General features: G+C 46.2%; 1 protein-coding gene across 3 annotated transcripts in view; it reads right to left on the reverse strand.

The window, feature by feature from the left end:
• Positions 1-19,110, reverse strand: part of dnah6 (dynein, axonemal, heavy chain 6) — a 1,317,984-nt gene that overhangs the window by 600,876 nt on the left and 697,998 nt on the right. The window lies entirely within an intron of this gene.

Below are 19,110 nucleotides of genomic sequence, written 5' to 3' on the forward strand. Positions count from 1 at the left end.
AGCATTAAGTCCCCAAACTGATACAAGAATATTAAAACAAACACCAAGCATAATTCTGCAGCTTTTGGCTCTTATTCCTTATGCGCCACTGTTGGAATGGGAGGAAGGGAAGTGTAACATTTGCATATTGAATTATCATTGGCCCGCAGGCATCTGTAAGGAATAGCTATTATATTCACATGTGATCACATGCTGAGTTGTCATTGGCCTGCAGGCATCTGTAAGGACTGCTATTGTTTTGGAAGACCCAGGGTCCTAACTCCATCTTGTCCCCACGGTGTTGTATGATTGAGAAAGCTTACAGACCTGATGCTTCATAAGAGAGTTTAAACTGTAATACTCCGTTGTCCTGCAATTTATTAGTTTTGTACAAAGTGTGCAAAACAAGACATGGTGTCAGAACAGGGATTTGAAATGAACATCGTTGGAGCTCCCTTACCTCGAATGAATTGGGGATCTTTGAACTTACATAGAGAATGGTTGGTGCAAGTTCAAGCAACACGTGGAACAGATGTTCTCGGGTCCGTTGAAAAGCAAAGGGAGGAAGAAAGATGCAGCTACCTACTCCTGTGGATCGGAGAAAAAGGGAGACACATTTTTAACACATGGTCTCTCACCACAGATGAAGCAAAGGTATTGAAAAGTTGTTTTGAAGCATATGTGATGCCCAAGACAAATACAATATTCGCTAGGTACAAGTTTCAGGAGAAAGTACAAGGAGCTAGTGAGTCGTTTGAACAGTTCGTGACTGAGTTAAAACTGCTGGTAAAAGACTGTGTATATGCAGATAAAGATGAGATGGTCAGAGACCGCATCGTGTTTGGAATACATTCAGCTAAAGTGAGAGAAAAACTTTTGAATGTTGGGTCCGGGCTAACGCTGGACAAAGCTATGGACATAGCTAGATCGCACGAGATAGCACAAGCACAGTTGAAAACCATAACCGGCGCCACAAGCAGCTCGAGTGAACACACAGTGCACACAGTTAATAGACACACACCAAAGAACACCGCCCAGAGTGCGTGTTTCAGAGTTCTAAAAATGGGCGACACAGACATAAAACGTTTCAAAAACTGTGGATATTGTGGAAACAACTGGCATGGAGAAAAGGAGTACTGCCCTGCCAAAGGAAGGCAATGTACTAAATGTGGTAAACGGAACCACTTTGCTAAAGTTTTCAGGACTGTTTTCGGAAAAACAGTACACACAGTGAGCGACAGCCAAATGCCAGATAGAGAGCCAAATGCAGAGGAACTGTTTATTGATACTGTGTCACAGAAAAAACAGATTTCAGAGACTGAGCTTGCCGATATTGAGATAGGAAAGCAGGGCAAAGAGCTTAAGTTTAAACTAGACACTGGATCTCAGGCTAATGTAATTCCTCTGAGTGAGTATCACAGCTTGAAGGATGAGTGTGAGCTACAGCCCACCTCACGCAGACTGACCGACTATGGGGGTGAGCAGCTCAATGTAAAAGGCACATGCGTGATGAAATGCAAGTACAAAGAAAGCGACATGATGTTGGACTTTTACATTATTGACACTCGAGCACCTCCAGTGCTAGGTCTAAAGGCATGTTTAGACATGGACCTCGTCAAGCTAGTGCCATCATTGACAGCACCAGTTGAGAAGCAGACAGTCATGGAGGAGTTTGCTGACATTTTCAAAGGAATCGGACAATTCCCAGGTGAATGCACTATTCACCTTGACCCAGCAGCAACCCCTGTGGTTTGCCCACCGAGAAGGATACCCCTTGCTCTACGTAGTCGCCTGAAGGAGGAGCTGCAGAGCATGGAGAATACAGAAATCATCGTCCGGGAAACATAACCGACAGAGTGCGTCAACGCGTTAGTAGTGGTTGAGAAACCACGTACAGGCAAGCTCAGAGTCTGTCTCGACCCCAGAGATTTGAACAAGGCTATCAAACGCCCTCACTACCCTCTACCAACGCTAGATGACATCACACCCAAGCTAGTGGGAGCACGTTACTTCAGTGTAATGGACGCACAATCAGGATACTGGACTATCAAGCTCACCGAAGAGTCATCTAAGCTAACAACGTTCAACACACCATTTGGACGCTACCGATTTCTGCGTTTACCATTTGGTCTTATCTCAGCTAAGGATGAATTCTAGCGGAAGATCGACGAAACCTATGAAGGCCTCGACGGAGTAGTCACAATCGTAGATGACATCCTCATCTATGGCAGGAATAGAGAGGAACATGACAGGAACCTCCGTGCGATGCTACAAAGATCACAGGAGAAAGGTATCCGGCTCAACCCCGAGAAAAGCATAATTGGATCCACCGAGATCAGTTATTTCGGGCATCGCCTCTCAACTGATGGCATTAAGCCGGATCCAGAGAAAATCTCCACCATCAAGAAGATGGAGCCGCCGAAGAACCGCGCAGAGCTAGAGACAGTACTAGGCATGGTTAACTACTTAGCCAAGTTTGCCCCGATCCTCTCCGAAATCAACGCACCCATGCGTCAGTTGCTCAAACAATCCAATGAGTTCCTGTGGGACAAACAACATGACACAGCATTTCAGAAAATGAAAGACCTAATCACCAGAGAACCAGGACCAGTTCTTGCCTACTTCGACCCCAACAAAGAGCTCAGACTACAAGTGGACACGTCAAAGTACGGACTAGGCGCAGTATTACTGCAAGAAGGAAAGCCCATCGGCTACGCTTCCAGATCTCTCTCAGACAGTGAAATCAACTATGCTCAAATCAAGAAAGAGCTATATGCAATTCTGTTTGGATGCAAGCGTTTCCACCAGTACGTCTATGGCCGACAAGTCATTGTGGAATCCGACCACAAGCCCCTCGAGTCAATCATGAGGAAACCACTAGCCGCAGCCCCACCAAGGCTACAGAGAATGATCCTTCAGCTACAAAAGTACGACTTCACAATCATTCACCATCCAGGCAAAGACATTCCTGTCGCAGACACGCTCTCCAGAAAGTCTCTTAGCTACCAGGACAGCAGCCTCAGTGAAGGCATGGATGTGCAGGTGCACATGGTGTACAACAGCTTACCTGTGAGTGACTCAAAACTGAAGGAGATCCGAGCAGGAACAGAGAAAGATGCACAACTCACACTGCTGAGCAAAGTCATACATGAAGGATGGCCTGAGGAAAGGAGGAAATGCCCTCAGAGCATATCTGAATTCTGGAACCACAGAGATGAACTGTCACAAATCAACGGAATCGTCTTCAAAGGGGAGAAAATCATCATTCCTACCAGTCTCAGAGAAGAGATGTTGACAAAAATTCATGCTGGACATATGGGCATGGAAAAATGCAAAGAGCACGTGACATTATGTTTTGGCCCGGAATGTGCAAACACATTGAGGACATTGTCGGAAAATGTTCCATTTGTCTAGAACGCCGCCCATCAAATGTCAAAGAGCCCATGATACCTCACCGTATCCCAGACAGGCCCTGGCAGGTCGTGGCAACGGATCTGTTCACATGGAACAATGAGGACTACATAGTGACTGTTGATTACTACAGCAGATTTTTTGAACTGGACAAGCTTCACAGCACCACATCTGCAGCTGTGATCCACAAGCTAAAGGCAGCCTTTGCCAGGCATGGCATGGTAGAGACCTCAGTCTCAGACAATGGCCCCCAATACAAATCAAAAGAGGTCGAGTCGTTTGCCAAGGCATGGGATTTCACACGTCACATCAAGCCCACATTACCCTCAAAGTAATGGTCTTGCTGAAAAAACTGTCCAGATTGCAAAAACACTCATGGACAAAGCCAAAGCGGACAAAAGAGACCCCTACATCAGTCTCCTTGAGTACCGCAACACTCCGGCTGACAACTTCAAGTCACCAGCACAGCTGTTGATGAGCCGCAGACTTCGCTCAATCCTTCCAAGCACCAACCAGCAGCTGCAGCCAGAGGTCGTCAGCTGTAAGCAAGTGCATGCAAAACGTGTACAGAGACAGCAACACCAAAAGAGATACAATGACAGGTCAGCTAGACTACTGCCGCTGCTGCACAATGGAGAATCCGTCAGAATCCAGGAGCATGACTACTGGAAGCCAGCAGTCATCGTCCAGCCAGCTGACACTTAGCGATCGTATCACATCCGCACCCCAGGAGGACAGGTGTACCGCTGCAATCGCAGTCACCTCCTGAACACCAAGGAACAACACCGTCATTCCGACGAGAGGATCAGTTCAACAGAGTGTGATGAACAGAGCAATACACAAAACACATCATACTTACCTGAACCTAAACCTGAAGCTGATTTTTTGACCGATTCAGGAGCATGCTCAGTTCCATACCACACAAGGTCGGGACGAGAGGTCAAGCCTAGAGTTATCCTTGACTTGTGAACTGTCAAAGGGTGTAGGCGGATCGCTGCCCTAAAAAAACTGTACATCGTTATTGAAACGTTGAGATGTTTTCAGTGCTAGTTAAATGCTGAGTTTACTTATATGTTTATGCCACTGAGAACATTATGTAGAAGAAAGGTTTAAAAGTAATGCATAACATTTTTCTTTTAAAAGAAAGGGGCTGTAATATTTGCATATTGAATTATCATTGGCCTGCAGGCATCTGTAAGGAATACCTATTATATTCACATGTGATCACATGCTGAGTTGTCATTGGCCTGCAGGCATCTGTAAGGACTGCTATTGTTTTGGAAGACCCAGGGTCCTAACTCCATCTTGTCCACACGGTGCTGTATGAGTAAGTACTCAGACCTGATGCTTCATAAAAGAGTTTAAACTGTAATACTCTGTTGTCCTGCAATTTATTATTTTTGTACAAAGTGTGCAAAACAAGACAGGAAGCACCATGTGCAAAGGAACTCTGAAATTGCCAAAATGAAATGTTATTTAGTTGCAATATCTATTGTACCTTTTTAATACTGTGTTTCTTTCAGAGATTTATTTCCTGATTTCTGACATTTTTATCCATAATATGCATTGTCAGCATAATTTTTGCGTCCAATTTTTATTTACTCCTTATGATCAGTTTGTTTTTAAAGCGCCATATATTTCAAGTGGTAGAAAATGAAAAATGGGGAGATCGGCAGGCACCAAAATATGTCTGAAGACATTGGGACACCTACCTACCGATGACTGAGGCCAACCTAGCTTGCTCCAGGCCAGCAGAAAGCCAGCTGCAGCGCTTTGCAATCTCTCAAGGACACCTGCAGCCAACTTGTAATTCAAGGACATCACTGGATTGCCATCCTCTGGGGAGGGTGTCACGGAGTCCCAAACAGGGTACTATCCTCACATCATCTCAACAGTGGGTTAGATGCAGCAGCAACAACAACAACTTGCATTTATATAGTGCATTTAACATATTAAAACGTCCCAAGGAGCTTCACAGGAACATTATTAAACAAAATATATCACTGAGCCACATAAGGAGATATTAGAACAGATGACCAAAAGCTTGGTCAAAGAATTAGGTTTTAAGGGGCGTCTTAAAGGAGGAAAGAGAGGTAGAGAGACAGAGAGGTTTAGAATCATAGAAACTTACAGCACAGGAGGAGGCCATTCAGCCCATCGTGCCTGTGCTGGCTCTTTGAAAGAGCAGTCGTGCTTTCTGCCCACATCCCCGCTTTTTCTCCGAAATTCGGTAAGTTCCTCATCCTCAAGTACCTGTCCAACTCTCTTTAAAAACTATTTATTGAATCGGCTTCCACCACCGTTTCAGGTAGAGCGTTCCAGATCCTGGCAACTCTGAGTGGGAAAAAAATTCTCCCCATCTCCCATCTAGATCTTTGCCAATGATTTTAAATCTATGATCCCTGGTTACTGACCCACTCGCCAGAGGGAATAGTTTATTTCTTCTCTTCTTAGCCACTCTATCAAAACCTCTCATGATCTTGAAAACCTCTATTAGGTCCCCTGTTAACCTTCTCTGTTCCAAGGAGAACTGTCCTAACTTTTCCAACCTCTCCTCATAACTGAAATCCCTCATCCCTAGTAACATTCTGGTAAACCTCCTCTGTACCCTTTCTAAGGCCTTTACATCTTTCCGGAAATGTGGTGCCCAGAATTGTCCACAATACACCAGCTAAGGCCTAACCAGTGATTTATAAAGTTCTAGCACGATCTCTGCTTTTATATTCTATGACTATATTTATAAACCCAAGTAACCCATATATTTTTTTAACCACCTTATCAACTTGCCCTGACACCTTTTAAGAATGTGTGTATGTGGACCCCAAGGTCTCTCTGCTTATCTACACTTTTCAAAATCATGCCATTTATAGTGTACTGTCATTTCATATTAGTCCGCCCAAAGTGCATCACTTCACACTTCTCCATATTGAACTCCATCTGTCATGCTTCTGCCCATTTCACCATTCTGTCTATGTTATCCTGAAATCTACAACTATTGTCATCGCTATTTACTAATGTCAAGTTTCATATCATCTGCAAACTTTATAATGTTGCACCCGACACTGAGTATAGGTCGTTTATAAAAATTGAAAAGAGTAATGGACCCAAAACTGACCATTGGCGAACGTCACTGCAAACCAGCTCCCACTCTGGAAAAACATCAATCCACCACCACCCTCTGCTTCCCGTCACTGAGCCAATTCCATATCAATACTGCCAAGTTCCCCTTAATTCCATGGGCTTCCATCTTCCTTACAAGCCTCCTGTGTGGCACTTTGTCGAATGCCTTCTGAAAGTCCATATATACAACATCTACTGTACTACCTTGACCAACTTTCTCTGTTACTTCAAAGAATTCAATCAAGTTAGTGAGAGACAATTTGCCTTTACAAAATCTATGCTGGCTCTCCTTGATTAACCCATGCCTTTCCAAATGAAAGTTTATTTAGTCCCTGATAATGGTTTCCAATAACTTCCCCACCACCGACATTAGGCTGACTAGCCGATAGTTTCCCCATTTATCCCTCTCCCCTTTCTTGAATACTGGTATAACATTAGCAACCCCCCAGTCCTCCAACACTACTCCTGTATCCAATGAGGATTGAAAGATTGTGACCAATGGCCCTGCTATTTCTACCTTTGCTTCCTTCGGCAACCTAGGACGCATTCCATCCGGACCAAGTGACTTACCAACTTTCAGTAATGCTAATCTTTTTAGTACGTCTTCTCTGTCTATTACTACCCTGTCCATATCTTCCCTCTCCTCTAACCTTCACATCATGTGCTTCCTTTGTGAAGACAGATGCAAAGCACTCAGTTAATACTGCGGTCATGTCCTCTCACTCTACATGAAGATTTCCCTTTGGGTCCTGAAGAGGCCCATCTTTTTCCCTAGCTAACCTTTTATACTTTACTAGCTGGAGTGCCCGGCGGTGCTGAGGGTTTTTTTGAGGGCATGTTGTTGTTGGAAGAGAGAGACTGGGGGGAGAAGAGAGAGACTGGGGGGAGAAGAGAGAGACTGGGGGGAGAAGAGAGAGACTGTGGGGGGAGAGAGCGACTGGGGGGAAGAGAGAGAGAGAGACTGGGGGGAAGAGAGAGAAAGAGAGAGAGACTGGGGGGAGAAGAGAGAGAGAGAGAGACTGGGGGGGGAAGGAGAGAGAGAGGGGGAAGGAGAGAGAGAGACAGAGAGAGAGACAGAGAGAGAGGGAAGGTGAGAGTGAGGGAAGGGGCTGGACTCAGAGCCCGGCGGGTGAAGAAGGGCGGCCGCCATTTTGTGAGGTCGGCGGGAAGGTTGAGACCGCGGGGAAGGGCTTGGACTTAGAGCCCAGCCGCGGTGACCGTGGGTTATATTGCGATGATGACTGTGTTATAGGACAATGAAGCCAGCTACACTCTGACCGGAGGAATCAGGAGCCACTTTCTTAAGGCTTTTAATCTGTGATTTAATAATTTCAAAATACTGTTACTTGTTCCACATTTAAATTTTATGTACTTTAAAATACTTCTAACATTCAATATAATTCTGGTTAATATTTGGGATCCAGGGTGTAGTTAGTAATGCTTGAAGTCTTACGTTGCAGCTTCTGACTGCCTGTGTGAAGCAGAAACTCAGACATAGTTTGATGCTGAATCTTTGCTGGTTGTTCGAATGATGCCAATAAATCTGTATCCGTTTCTGTGACTTTTTCTTAATTAGGAAATGCCCCTAATTGATGAAACCCCGACTCCCTCCCCCTCCTCCCTCTTCCCCCCCTCCCTCTCCCTCCTCCCTCTCCCTCTCCCTCCACCCCCCTCCTCCCTCTCCCTCCACCCCCCCCTCCTCCCTCTCCCTCCTCCCCCCCTCCCTCCTTCCCCCCTCCTCCCTCCCCCTCCTCTCCCCTCTCCCTCCTCCCCCCCATCCCCTGCTCCAATCCCTCTTTCCGCCCCGAGGCCCGGGCCTCAGCACCTGGATGAACGCGTTCCCTTGGACGCTTTTGGCGGCCTCGGCCGTCACCCTGATGCCGTTGGCCGAGGCGAACACCCGCACTGACATGGCCCAGCCGAGCCCAGCGCCCCGGGCAGCCCGAGCTCCGCAGCCGCTGTTCGGCCGCAGGCCACAAAGCACCCAAGCCCAGCGCCGGCGATGGCTCCGCGGAGCTCCGTACCGCCCCGCCAGCCTTTACAAAGATGGCGGCAGTGGCTACGCTCGGCTCAGGTCCGCCCTGCCAGCCTTTTCAAAGATGGCAGCAATCGCGGGCCGCTTGTTGAGCGGGACGGGAGGTGCCTAGCTCAGGCGTGGCTGGGGAGGAGAGGCCGAGGCTTCGAGGCCTGCAGCCGGGGTAACCCTGGAAAAGGGTGAAAGGTAGGAAAATTAATGAGGTTAGAGAAAAGATTTACAAATTAATTAACTTTTTTTTAAAAACAATTTAATTGTGTTTTAAAAGCAACTTTTTTTTTTGCTGGAAATCTAGATTTGAAAATAAACACGCAGAAAGTGGGAAAAATAAATGAAGAGTTAGGAATCAAGATGGCGGCCACTCACCTCAGCTCAGGATTAGGCCCGCCCACACACGCAATGAAATGCCCCCCGTGACGCACCGATTGGTCAACCATCAGGTTAATCCCCTGTACGGTTGGTCAACCATCACGTCACTCAACGCTAATGAGCGGAATGTTGCCGTTTTTTGTACCTTTTTTGTATACTGTCGGAACAATTTTTGTCTGACCAAAAAGTAAATATGCCTATTAGAGTCCCCTAATGATAAGCTTTCTTTTGGTATAACATATGTGTAGGTACGCTCTATAACTTTTGATTGTATAGCCGGACAGACGGAAAGACAGACAGACAAACAGACAGAGAGACAAACCGCTTTGACCGAGAAATTGGATATGGCACAAAAACGGGCGGTGTCACAGGCCAGTGCGATTTGCTGGCGCCCGTTCAAAGTGGTGCAGGCAGTAAACAAAATTCATGCTGCCTGCTCATTATAATGATTGGAGCGCTGATCTCAGCGCTAAACTCACTGATGATTGGCTTATATCAGGGCCAATATCAGGTGCAGTCTAATGGCCAATAATATTTGGCTGAGGCTCTCTGCACTACTTAAAGGGGAGGTGCTTTGTTGCAGAAGCACCTCATTGTCATTGTACAGCAAGCAATGGCTCAGCAACCAGGGGAGTGAGCAAGAAGGTTCTCAGATGCTGCACTGGAGGCCTTAGTCATGGCCGTGCAATGAAGGCGGGCTGTCCTGTACCCGCAGGGTGGCAGGAGGCCATTTGCAGAAGGCTGTGGGAGGAGATAGCTGACTACGTCACAGCCACCAGAATGGTCCCAAGGACCTGGATTCAGTGCAGAGAAAAGTTTAATGACCCCACAAGGCAGGTGAAGGTGAGTGAAGGCTTCAGCAAATGCCATATCCCACCATCTGCACCACAAGCCTCACACACTGCTCAATGCATCACACCCCCATCAATCACCTACCAACAATCTCTACCTATCACCACTCATACCTCACAATCATGGCTTCACTTCACTCTCACAGCCTTACCACTGCTGCAACACTCACACCCATATCTCACACCTTGCACACACTGACAGCGATTCAACTATGGCAGGCATATCGCCAAACACATTGCATTTCACTCACTGACACAGTTCCCTTTCTCTTGTAGGCAAAGGTGGCACATAACAGGAGGGACCAACAGCAGACGGGAGCTGGCCAAGGCGCAATACAGAACCTCACCGAATCGGTGCTTGACATTATTGGAGGGGTAGTGACGGAGTCCGTGGCCACCGGAACAGTTGATGCCATTGCTGATAATGACAGTATGGTCATACTTAATCCTTGTTCTCACATCCCACTTCCCCTCATCCCACAATCTCTTCTCACTTACAAGCTGCTGATGGTGTAAACATGGATATCTTGCTTGCCCCACCCCTCCCCTCACCACAAACCAACCCTTGTGCTTTTCTGCTTTCAGATACCCAAGAACTGCCAGCATGCCAGCCTGTCCCTGAAGTTGTGGAGGAGAGTGATGGAGGAGGAGAAGTCACATCGGCACTGCAACTGACATTTGCAGACACCAGCTCAGAAAATGGCAGTGTGTGGAATTTAGAGGGTAGCATAGAGGTGGGATCTGCACACGGTGAGGCACCGGGCACGAGTGGGCAGCAGCCAGGCCAGGGGAAAGGGTAGCTCGGGTGCGAGTTCACGCACGAGTTCTGCTGCACACAACTCAAATGATGACCTCGATGGGGCAGCCTTCAGAAGAAGGGTGATGGGCTTGCACACGGAAATGCTAGGTGCAATGGCAGAGAGCCTCTTATCAGTGTCAAGGAGCATGGAGGAGTCCGGCTGCAACATTGGACGAGGCTTTGTACAAAGCTTGAAGCCCATGATTTCCAGGATGGAAATGATGGACAACTCCAGGAGAGACCTTGTGGACCCAACCATGATGCTGCGTGATGTGCAATGTTGCAGCTTCCATCGCAGCACAAGCAGAAGCAGCCCAACTCCTCAGTGCTGCAGTGGAAGCTCAGACTGCTCTCCTGCAGGCTCAACTTACTGCCAAGCAAGCTCAGACTGCTGCCATCATCACTGGGTTTTTACGAGTGTCGAAAGGGACTTGCGGGGTGTCACAGCAGGCCAGCAATCTGTCCTCCAACAGATTGCTGGAATACTGAGGCGCCTTCCCAGGGGAGTGGCAGTGGGTCTGTGGAACAAGAACCTGCTGTCCTCTCAGGATGACAGCATTCCTACTCCCAATACTGCCACTCCATCATTGCCCTTGTTGCTGCCCATCAGCCAGCCAGACCAGAATGCTGCCGCCCATGCTGAGGTAGTGCAGTCTACAGCCGGGCCTTCTACGTCCACAGCTGGTCGAGGTCATCATGCAAAGTCGTCTGTAGTCTCCCCCATTCAAAGTCAGCAGCCTTCCACCAGCCATACTACAGCCACTGGGGGAGCACTAGAGTAGGTAAAGGCACATGAACGACAGACCTTAAGGGAATGCACAAGGGTGATTAGTTGATATTGTAATTTTGATTGTATTCAGATAACTTTATGAATTTTGTTTGGAATATGTGTTTTGTGGTGGCTCTCATTTCAGCTTTGTGCCCAGGAGGACGCTGTGATGTTCCGTGACAGAGGGATGGTATGATGGGCAAGTTGTGTAAGCATGGATCTGCAGCTTCATTCACTGGAATCGGAGTCTGAGGAGGCGAACACGGACAGACCATCTGGAACAGGGATTTGCTGCCTGCCTCCTCTCTCCCTCCTCTTCCTATTCCTCCTCCTCGTCCTCTTCCCCCTTGTCCTCTTCCTCCTCCTCCTCCTGAGGTGGTCCCGCAATCCCTGGTGGGAAGGGCTGCGCTCTCATGATGGTCAAGTTGTGGAGCGTGCAACAGACTACCACAAAATGGGACACCCGCTCCTGCGAGTACTGGAGGGCTCCTCCCGAGCAGTCAAGGAAGTGGAACCGTTGCTTGAGCACCCTGATTGTCTGCTGGCCATGAGTGGTGGGGTTGTGGAGGGCAGTCATCAGCCAGATGCAGAGTGGCTATCCCTTGTCTTCGAGCAGCCACCCTCAGATTTGACGTGGTAGCTGGAAGATTGCTGACAAACCGAATAAAGAGGGCAGTAGACAACTTATGAAGGTGGGGGGACGGGGTGGAAGGATTCGGGAAAGAGTAAATATAAAAGCAGCAAGAGAAATGTCAAGGCTCGAGAGCAGAATAGAGTTTTGGGTAAAAATAAACAGAGTGGGTCAGGAAGGGACAGAGAGAGTAACAAATGCAATTACAATGGCATGAGGGCAGAACTGGCTAAAGTGGGCTGGAAAAATAAATTAAAGGGTAAGACAGTTGAAATGTAGTGGTGGACATTTAAGGAGATATTTCATAACTCTCAACAAAAATATATTCCAGTGAGAAAGATATATTTTAAGAGAAGGGAGCACCATTCGTGGCTAACTAATGAAGTAAAGGATGGTATCAAATTGAAAACAAAGGCAAACAATGTTGCCAAGATTGTTGGGAGACCAGAGGATTGGAAAATTTTTTAAAAACCAGCAAAGGATGACTAAAAAAAATAAAGAGAGAGATGAATTATGAGAGTAAACTGGCAAGAAACATTAAAACAGATAGTAAGAGCTTCTACAGGTATATAAAAAGGAAGAGGGTACCTAAAGTAAACGTTGGTCCCTTAGAGGATGAGACTGGGGAATTAATAATAGGGAACGAGGAAATGGCAGACACTCTGAACAAATATTTTGTATCTGTCTTCATGGTAGAAGACACTAACAACATCCCAATAATGGATAATTAAGGGGCCACAGGGAGGGGGGGGGAACTAAAGACAATCACTATCACTAAGGAAAAAGTACTTGGTAAAATAATGGGACTAAAAGATGACAAGTCCCCTGGGCCAGATGGCCTGCATCCCAGGGTCTTAAAAGGAGTGGCTGCAGAGATAGTGGATGCATGGGTTGCAATATACCAAAGTTCCATGGACTCTGGAGAGGTCTCAGCCATTGGAAAACCGCAAATGTAACACCCCTATTTAAGAAAGGAAGGAGACAGAAAGCAGGAAACTATAGACCAGTTAGCCTAACATCTGTCGTTGGGAAAATGCTGGAGTCCTTCATTAAGGAAGCAGTAGCAGGGCATTTGGAAAAGCATAATATAGTGGTTTTATGAAAGGGAAATCATGTTTAACAAATTTGCTGGAGTTCTTTGAGGAGGTAACAAGCAGGGTGGACAAAGGTGAACCAGTGGATGTGGTGTATTTGGATTTCCAGAAGGCATTCGATAAGGTGCCACATAAAAGGCTACTGCATAAGATAAGAGCTCACGGAATTGGGGTAATATATTAGCATGGATGGATAGAGAACTGGCTAACTAACAGAAAGCAGAGAGTCGGGATAAATGGGTCATTTTCCGGTTGGCAAACGCTAACTAGCGGGGTGCCACAGAGATCGGTGCTGGGGCTTCAACTATTTACAATCTACATTAATGTAATGTAGCCAAGTTTGTGGATGATACAAAGATGGGTGGGAAAGCAAGTTGTGCAGAGGACGCAAAGAACCTGCAAAGGGATATAGACAGGCTAAGTGAGTGGGCAAACATTTGGCAGATGGAGTATAATGTGGGAAAGTGTGAGGTTATACACTTTGGCAGGAAAAATAAAAAAGCAATTATTATTTAAATGGAGAGAGATTACAAAATGCTACAGTTCAGAGGGACCTGGTGGTCCTTGTACATGAAACACAAAAAGTTATCATGCAGGTACAGCAAGTAATCAAAAAGGCAAATGGAATGCTGGCATTTATTTCAAAGGGGTTGGAGTATAAAAGCAGGGACGTCCTGCTACAACTGTACAGGGTATTGGTGAGACCACACCTTGAGTACTGCATACAGTTTTGGTCTCCTTATTTAAGGAAGGATATACTTGCATTGGAGGCAGTTCAGAGCCAATTCACTAGGTTAATTCCAGAGATGAGGGGGTTGACTTATGAGGAAAGGCTGAGCAGGCTGCACCTATACTCATTGGAATTTAGAAGAATGAGAGGTGATCTTATTGAAACATATAAGATACTGAGGGGGCTCGACAAGATAGATGCAGAGAGGATGTTTCCCCTCGTGGGGAAATCTAGAACTCGGGGGCATAGTTTCAGAATAAAGGGTCGCCCTTTTAGAACTGAGATGAGGAGGAATTTCTTCTCTCAGAGGGTCATAAATCTGTGGAATTCTCTGCCCCAGAGAGCTGTGGAGACTGGGTCATTAAATACATTTAAGGCGGAGATAGACAGATTTTTGCAAGATAAGGGAGTGAAGGGTTATGGGGAGCAGGCGGGGAAGTGGCTTTGAGCCCAAGATCAGCCATGATCTTATTGAATGGCACAGCAGGCTCGAGGGGCCAAGTGGCCTATTCCTGCTCCTATTTCTTATGTTCTTATGTTCAAAGTAATAGGGCATCAGTGACTAAGGTGACATCAGGGGAAAATAGAAAGAAGACAAAGCTAAAGAATGTGCGAAGCATTTGCAACAAATAGTTGAATTAATAGCGCAGATAGAAATGAATAGATTTGATCTAATAGCCATTACGGAGGCGTGCTTGCAATGTGGCCAAGATTGGGAACTAAATATTCCAGGATACTTAACTTTTAGAAGAGACAGGCAAAATAGAAAAGGAGGAGGGGTAGCCCTGATAATAAAGGATGGGATAAAGACTGTAGAGAGAAAGGATCTTAGCTCTGAAAATCAAGAAGTAGAATCAGTTTGGGTGGAGCTAAGGAACAGCAATGGACAGAAAACATTGGTGGCAGTTGTTTATAAGCCCCCAAACAGTAGTTGTAATGTAGGGTAGGGTATAAATCAGGAAATTAGAGGCATATGTAACAAGGGTAATACGGTAAATCAGGGGGGACTTTAATCTACATAGAGACTGGGCAAGCCAAATTTGCAGTAATAGTGTGGAGGACGAATTAATGGAATGTATACAAGATGGTTTTCTAGATCTGTATGTTGAGGAACCAACTAAGGAACAGGTTATTTTAGATCTAGTATTGTGCAATGAGAAAGGGTTAATTAATAACCTTTGTAGTGAAAGGGCCTTTAGGGAAGAGTGACCATATGATAGAATTTTATATTGAGTTTGAAAATGATTTAGTTAAATCCGGAACTAGAGCCTTAAATCTAAACAAAGCAAACTACGTAGGTATGAGGGGCGAGTTGGCTGAGGTAGATTGGGAAACTACATTAAAAGGTATGACGGTAGACGGCAATGGCTAGCATTAAGAATTAATACATAATTTACAACAAATATACAATCCTTTAAGGCAAAAGAAACTTAAAGAAATCAGTATAAGGAAAGACATAGGGCTGGATTTTACTTCAGAAGTTGGGAAGGAGCCGGGACTACAACTTTCGGGGTTGTAGTCCCGCCTCCATCGAGATGCGGCCAATCCACGCGATTTTCACTTGATTGACCTTGTTGAGCCCGCCCAGCGGGATCAGCAGGCCAACTAAGGGCCACCTGGCAACAGGTGATGTCACAGACTGAAATTTCATCTGTCAAGACGTGTTGGCAGATGAAATATCAGTGTTTCACAGCTGTTTGAAGCTGTCAAACACTGACAGTCTTACTTCTAACCTGAGTCCTTCTACGCAGACTCAGTTAGAAATCTCACCGGCACTGAAAGCTGAAGGCTGTCACTTTTGACAGATCGCAGCCATTCTGCTTTCTGTGCCGGCTGAATGATGGACTCCTGAAACCTAGAGGAAGGAAGGCTGTAAAGGTAAGTACAGGTAATTTAAATTTCTTTACACACTTTAGACACACCAAACACACTTACCTTTGCATTCATGCACCCATCACTCACCTGAACACCGACATCTCGACCCCTCCAAGTCCTTCAACCCGACGGCCCGACTCCTCTAACTTGGCGTGGTTTGGAGCCGTCGGGAATCCCACACGACAACCTTCAAAATAGGGATTAGGCTAAAAACTGCCTGTTAACTATCTGTTAACAGGCAGTTAATTGGCACTAATCCCTTCCCGCCTCCGGTCGGCGGGTCCCAGTGCGGGGCGGGTACTCGCCTCCTTTGAAACTTACATGGAGGCGGGTTTTGGGCGGGATGGTGTTGGGACCCCCGAATTCAGGAATTTAACCCCCCGCACGCCTCCAATCCCGACTCCATGGCACACTGAAAATTGACCCCATAGTACTGGAGAAATTAATGGGACTAAGTGGCAACAAATCCCCTGGACCCGATGACCTGCATCCTAGGGTTTTAAAAGAGGTAGCTGCCGAGATAGTGGATGCACTGTATTAATCTTCCGGAACTCCCTAGATTCTAGAACAGTCCCCAAGGATTGGAAGGTAGCAAACATAACCCCACTATTTAAGAAATGAGGACTAGAAAAAACAGGGAACTATAGGCCAGCTAGCCTGACATCAGTAGTAGGCAAAATGTTAGAATCTATTATTAGGGACGTGGTAACAGGGCACTTAGAAAATCGTAATATGATTAGACAGAGTCAACATTGTTTTATGAAAGGGAAATCGTGTTTGACAAATCTGTTAAGAGTTTTTTGAAGATGTAACTAATAGGATGGATAAGGGGGAACCAGTGGATGTAGTGTATTTGGATTTTCAAAAAGCATTCGATAAGGTGCTACACAAGAAGTTATTACACAAAATTAGGACTCGTGGGATTGGGGATACAGGAAACTTTGTGATATCCGGCACCGACGGGACCGAGCTGTTGCCGTCCCATCAAAACTGCCGGACAAACCAGCGGTAATGTTAAAACATACGGAGCTCTTTTGCTCCGTATCTAGCAACAAACCCGGTTGCTTAGCAACAGCTTCTAAACAGTCGGCCGTAGCTTGCAAGCATCTCTGTAGCTAAGCAACAGCTTTAGCTAGACCTTGCAGAGCCTGACTGGTGAAAAAAAAGCAACAAAAAGAAAAAAAAACTTACTGAACCGACTCCTGAATTTTGCCGGTGGATCGAGCATTCCGGACAGTTAACCTCTGGATAAACCAAAGTTTCCTGTAATATATTCGCATGGATTGAGGGTTAGTTAATGGACAGAAAACAAAGAGTAAGAATAAACGTGACTTTTTCAGGTTGGTAGACTGTAACTAGTAGGGTATCGCAAGGATCAGTGCTTGGGCCTCAGCTATTTACAATCTATATTAATGATTTAGATGAAGGGACTGAGTGTAACATATCCAAGTTTGCTTATGATACAAAGTTAGGTGGTAAAGTAAGCTGCGAGGAGGATACAAAGAGTCTGCAGGGAGATATAGACAGGTTGACTGAGTGGGCAAGAACATGGTAAATGGAATACAATGTGGGGAAATGTGAAGTTATCCACTTTGGTAGGAAAATCAAAAAAGCAGAATATTTTGGGAATGATGAGAAACTGGGATGTTTGCACTCAGAGGGACCCGGGTGTCCTTGTACATGAATCACAGAAAATTAACATGCAGTGCAAGCAATTAGGAAAGTATGTTAGCTTTTGTTACAAAGGGATTAGAGTATATAAGTAAATAAGTCTTACTACGATTATACAGGGCATTGGTGAGGCCACACCTGCAGTACTGTGTACAGTTCTGGTCTCCTTACCTAAGGAAAGACATACTTGCCTTAGAGGGAGTGCAGCGAAGGTTCACTAGACTGGTTCCTGGGATGAGGGGATTGCCCTATGAGGAGAGATTGAGTAGACTAGGCCTATATTCCTTAGAGTTTAGAAGAATGAGAGGTGATCTCATTGAAACATATAAAATTTTTAAGGGGCTTGACAGGGTTAATGTTGGGAAAATGTTTCCCCTGGCTGGGGAATCTAGAACACAGGGTCACAGTCACAGAATAAGGAGTAGGCCATTTAGGATTCAGATGAGGAGAAATTTATTCACTCAAAGGGTTGTGAATCTTTGGAATTCTCTACACCAGAGAGCTGTGGATGCTCATTCGTTGAGTATATTCAAGACAGAGGTCGATAAATTTTTGGGAACGAAGGGAATTAAAGGATATGGGGATAGTGCTGGGAAAGGTGGAGCTGAGGTAGAAGATCAGCCATGATCTTGTTGAATGGCGAAGCAGGCTCGTAGGGCCAAATGGCCTACTCCGGCTCCTATTTCTTATGTTCTTAGCTCAGGATTGTTATACAGTGCCCACAAAGACATGTGTGTGCAGTCGATGGCACTCTGCACCATGGGGAAGCCCGCTGTCCTCATGCGCGCTCGTCCTGCTTCTCTCTGTTCTGAGAGAAGACAATGTAGTCCCTTCTCTTGGAGTACAGAGCCTCTGTGACCTCCCGGATGCAGCGATGGATGGCGAACTGTAAGAGGTTAGCTATGTCTTCCAGCTGCAAACTGGAAGGATCCGCTGGCAAAGAATTGAGGGCCACTGCGAGAGTCGTGGTCGACCTGCTCTGAGGTGGTAGATCTGGTTGCAGCAGATGGCAGAGTTCTGTGACCACCTCCTTGGTGAAGCGGAGACGTCTAATACAATGCTCCTCACTGAAGTGGAGGAAAGAGAAGTGCTCTCGGAAGACCCTAGATGGTTAAGACCTCCTGTTGAGAGTCCTCCTCCTCCCTCTGCGAGCATCTTCTCCTCTTCTTCGCTGCCTCTGCTCCCTCTCCCGAAGATGCGTGCAGGGGACTGCAAGTAGAGCCCCCATGACTGTGAGCAAGTGGTGTGAGCAGAAGCCTTTAAATGAGAATCAAGGCATTCTCCACTTGCAGCAACACTCCCTGTGACCTCAGGAACTATAAACAAGTTTAGAAAGCTGCAAGAGTTGCAGAAACCTAGACAGAGCCAGTCGAACTGAGAAACCATGTCAGCTGCAAGTTGTTGTTGATGATTCCTTTAAAAAGCATTGCTGGGGGCTCCTTCCAGCTGCTGAATGCTTGATCAGTTGGTCATGAATAAGAGAGGGCAGTAAGTGGAGCGGCGACATCCAAAATAGCAGATCATGCATCAAATGAGCGTTGCACACTCACTGACGTCACGATCTGCCTCATTTCCATTTCTGCAGCGAGCATCGACAACGACAGCACTGCCAACCTGCCCAAAATGGCAGTCACTGCAGGACCTGCCAGAAGTGGGCGGAAGCGAGTAAGCCACCATTTTTTCATCAAAATGGGTCTTAATGGCCGGCACTAAACCCCTAAATTTCTAGGCTCCAAGGTTTATAAAATGTTTCAAGGTTCAATTTAATATTGGCCA

This window comes from Somniosus microcephalus, chromosome 1, assembly GCF_052327205.1.
Source record: "Somniosus microcephalus isolate GS21.2 chromosome 1, FLI_Smic_1.0, whole genome shotgun sequence".
In the NCBI taxonomy this organism is placed as follows: Eukaryota; Metazoa; Chordata; class Chondrichthyes; order Squaliformes; family Somniosidae; genus Somniosus; species Somniosus microcephalus.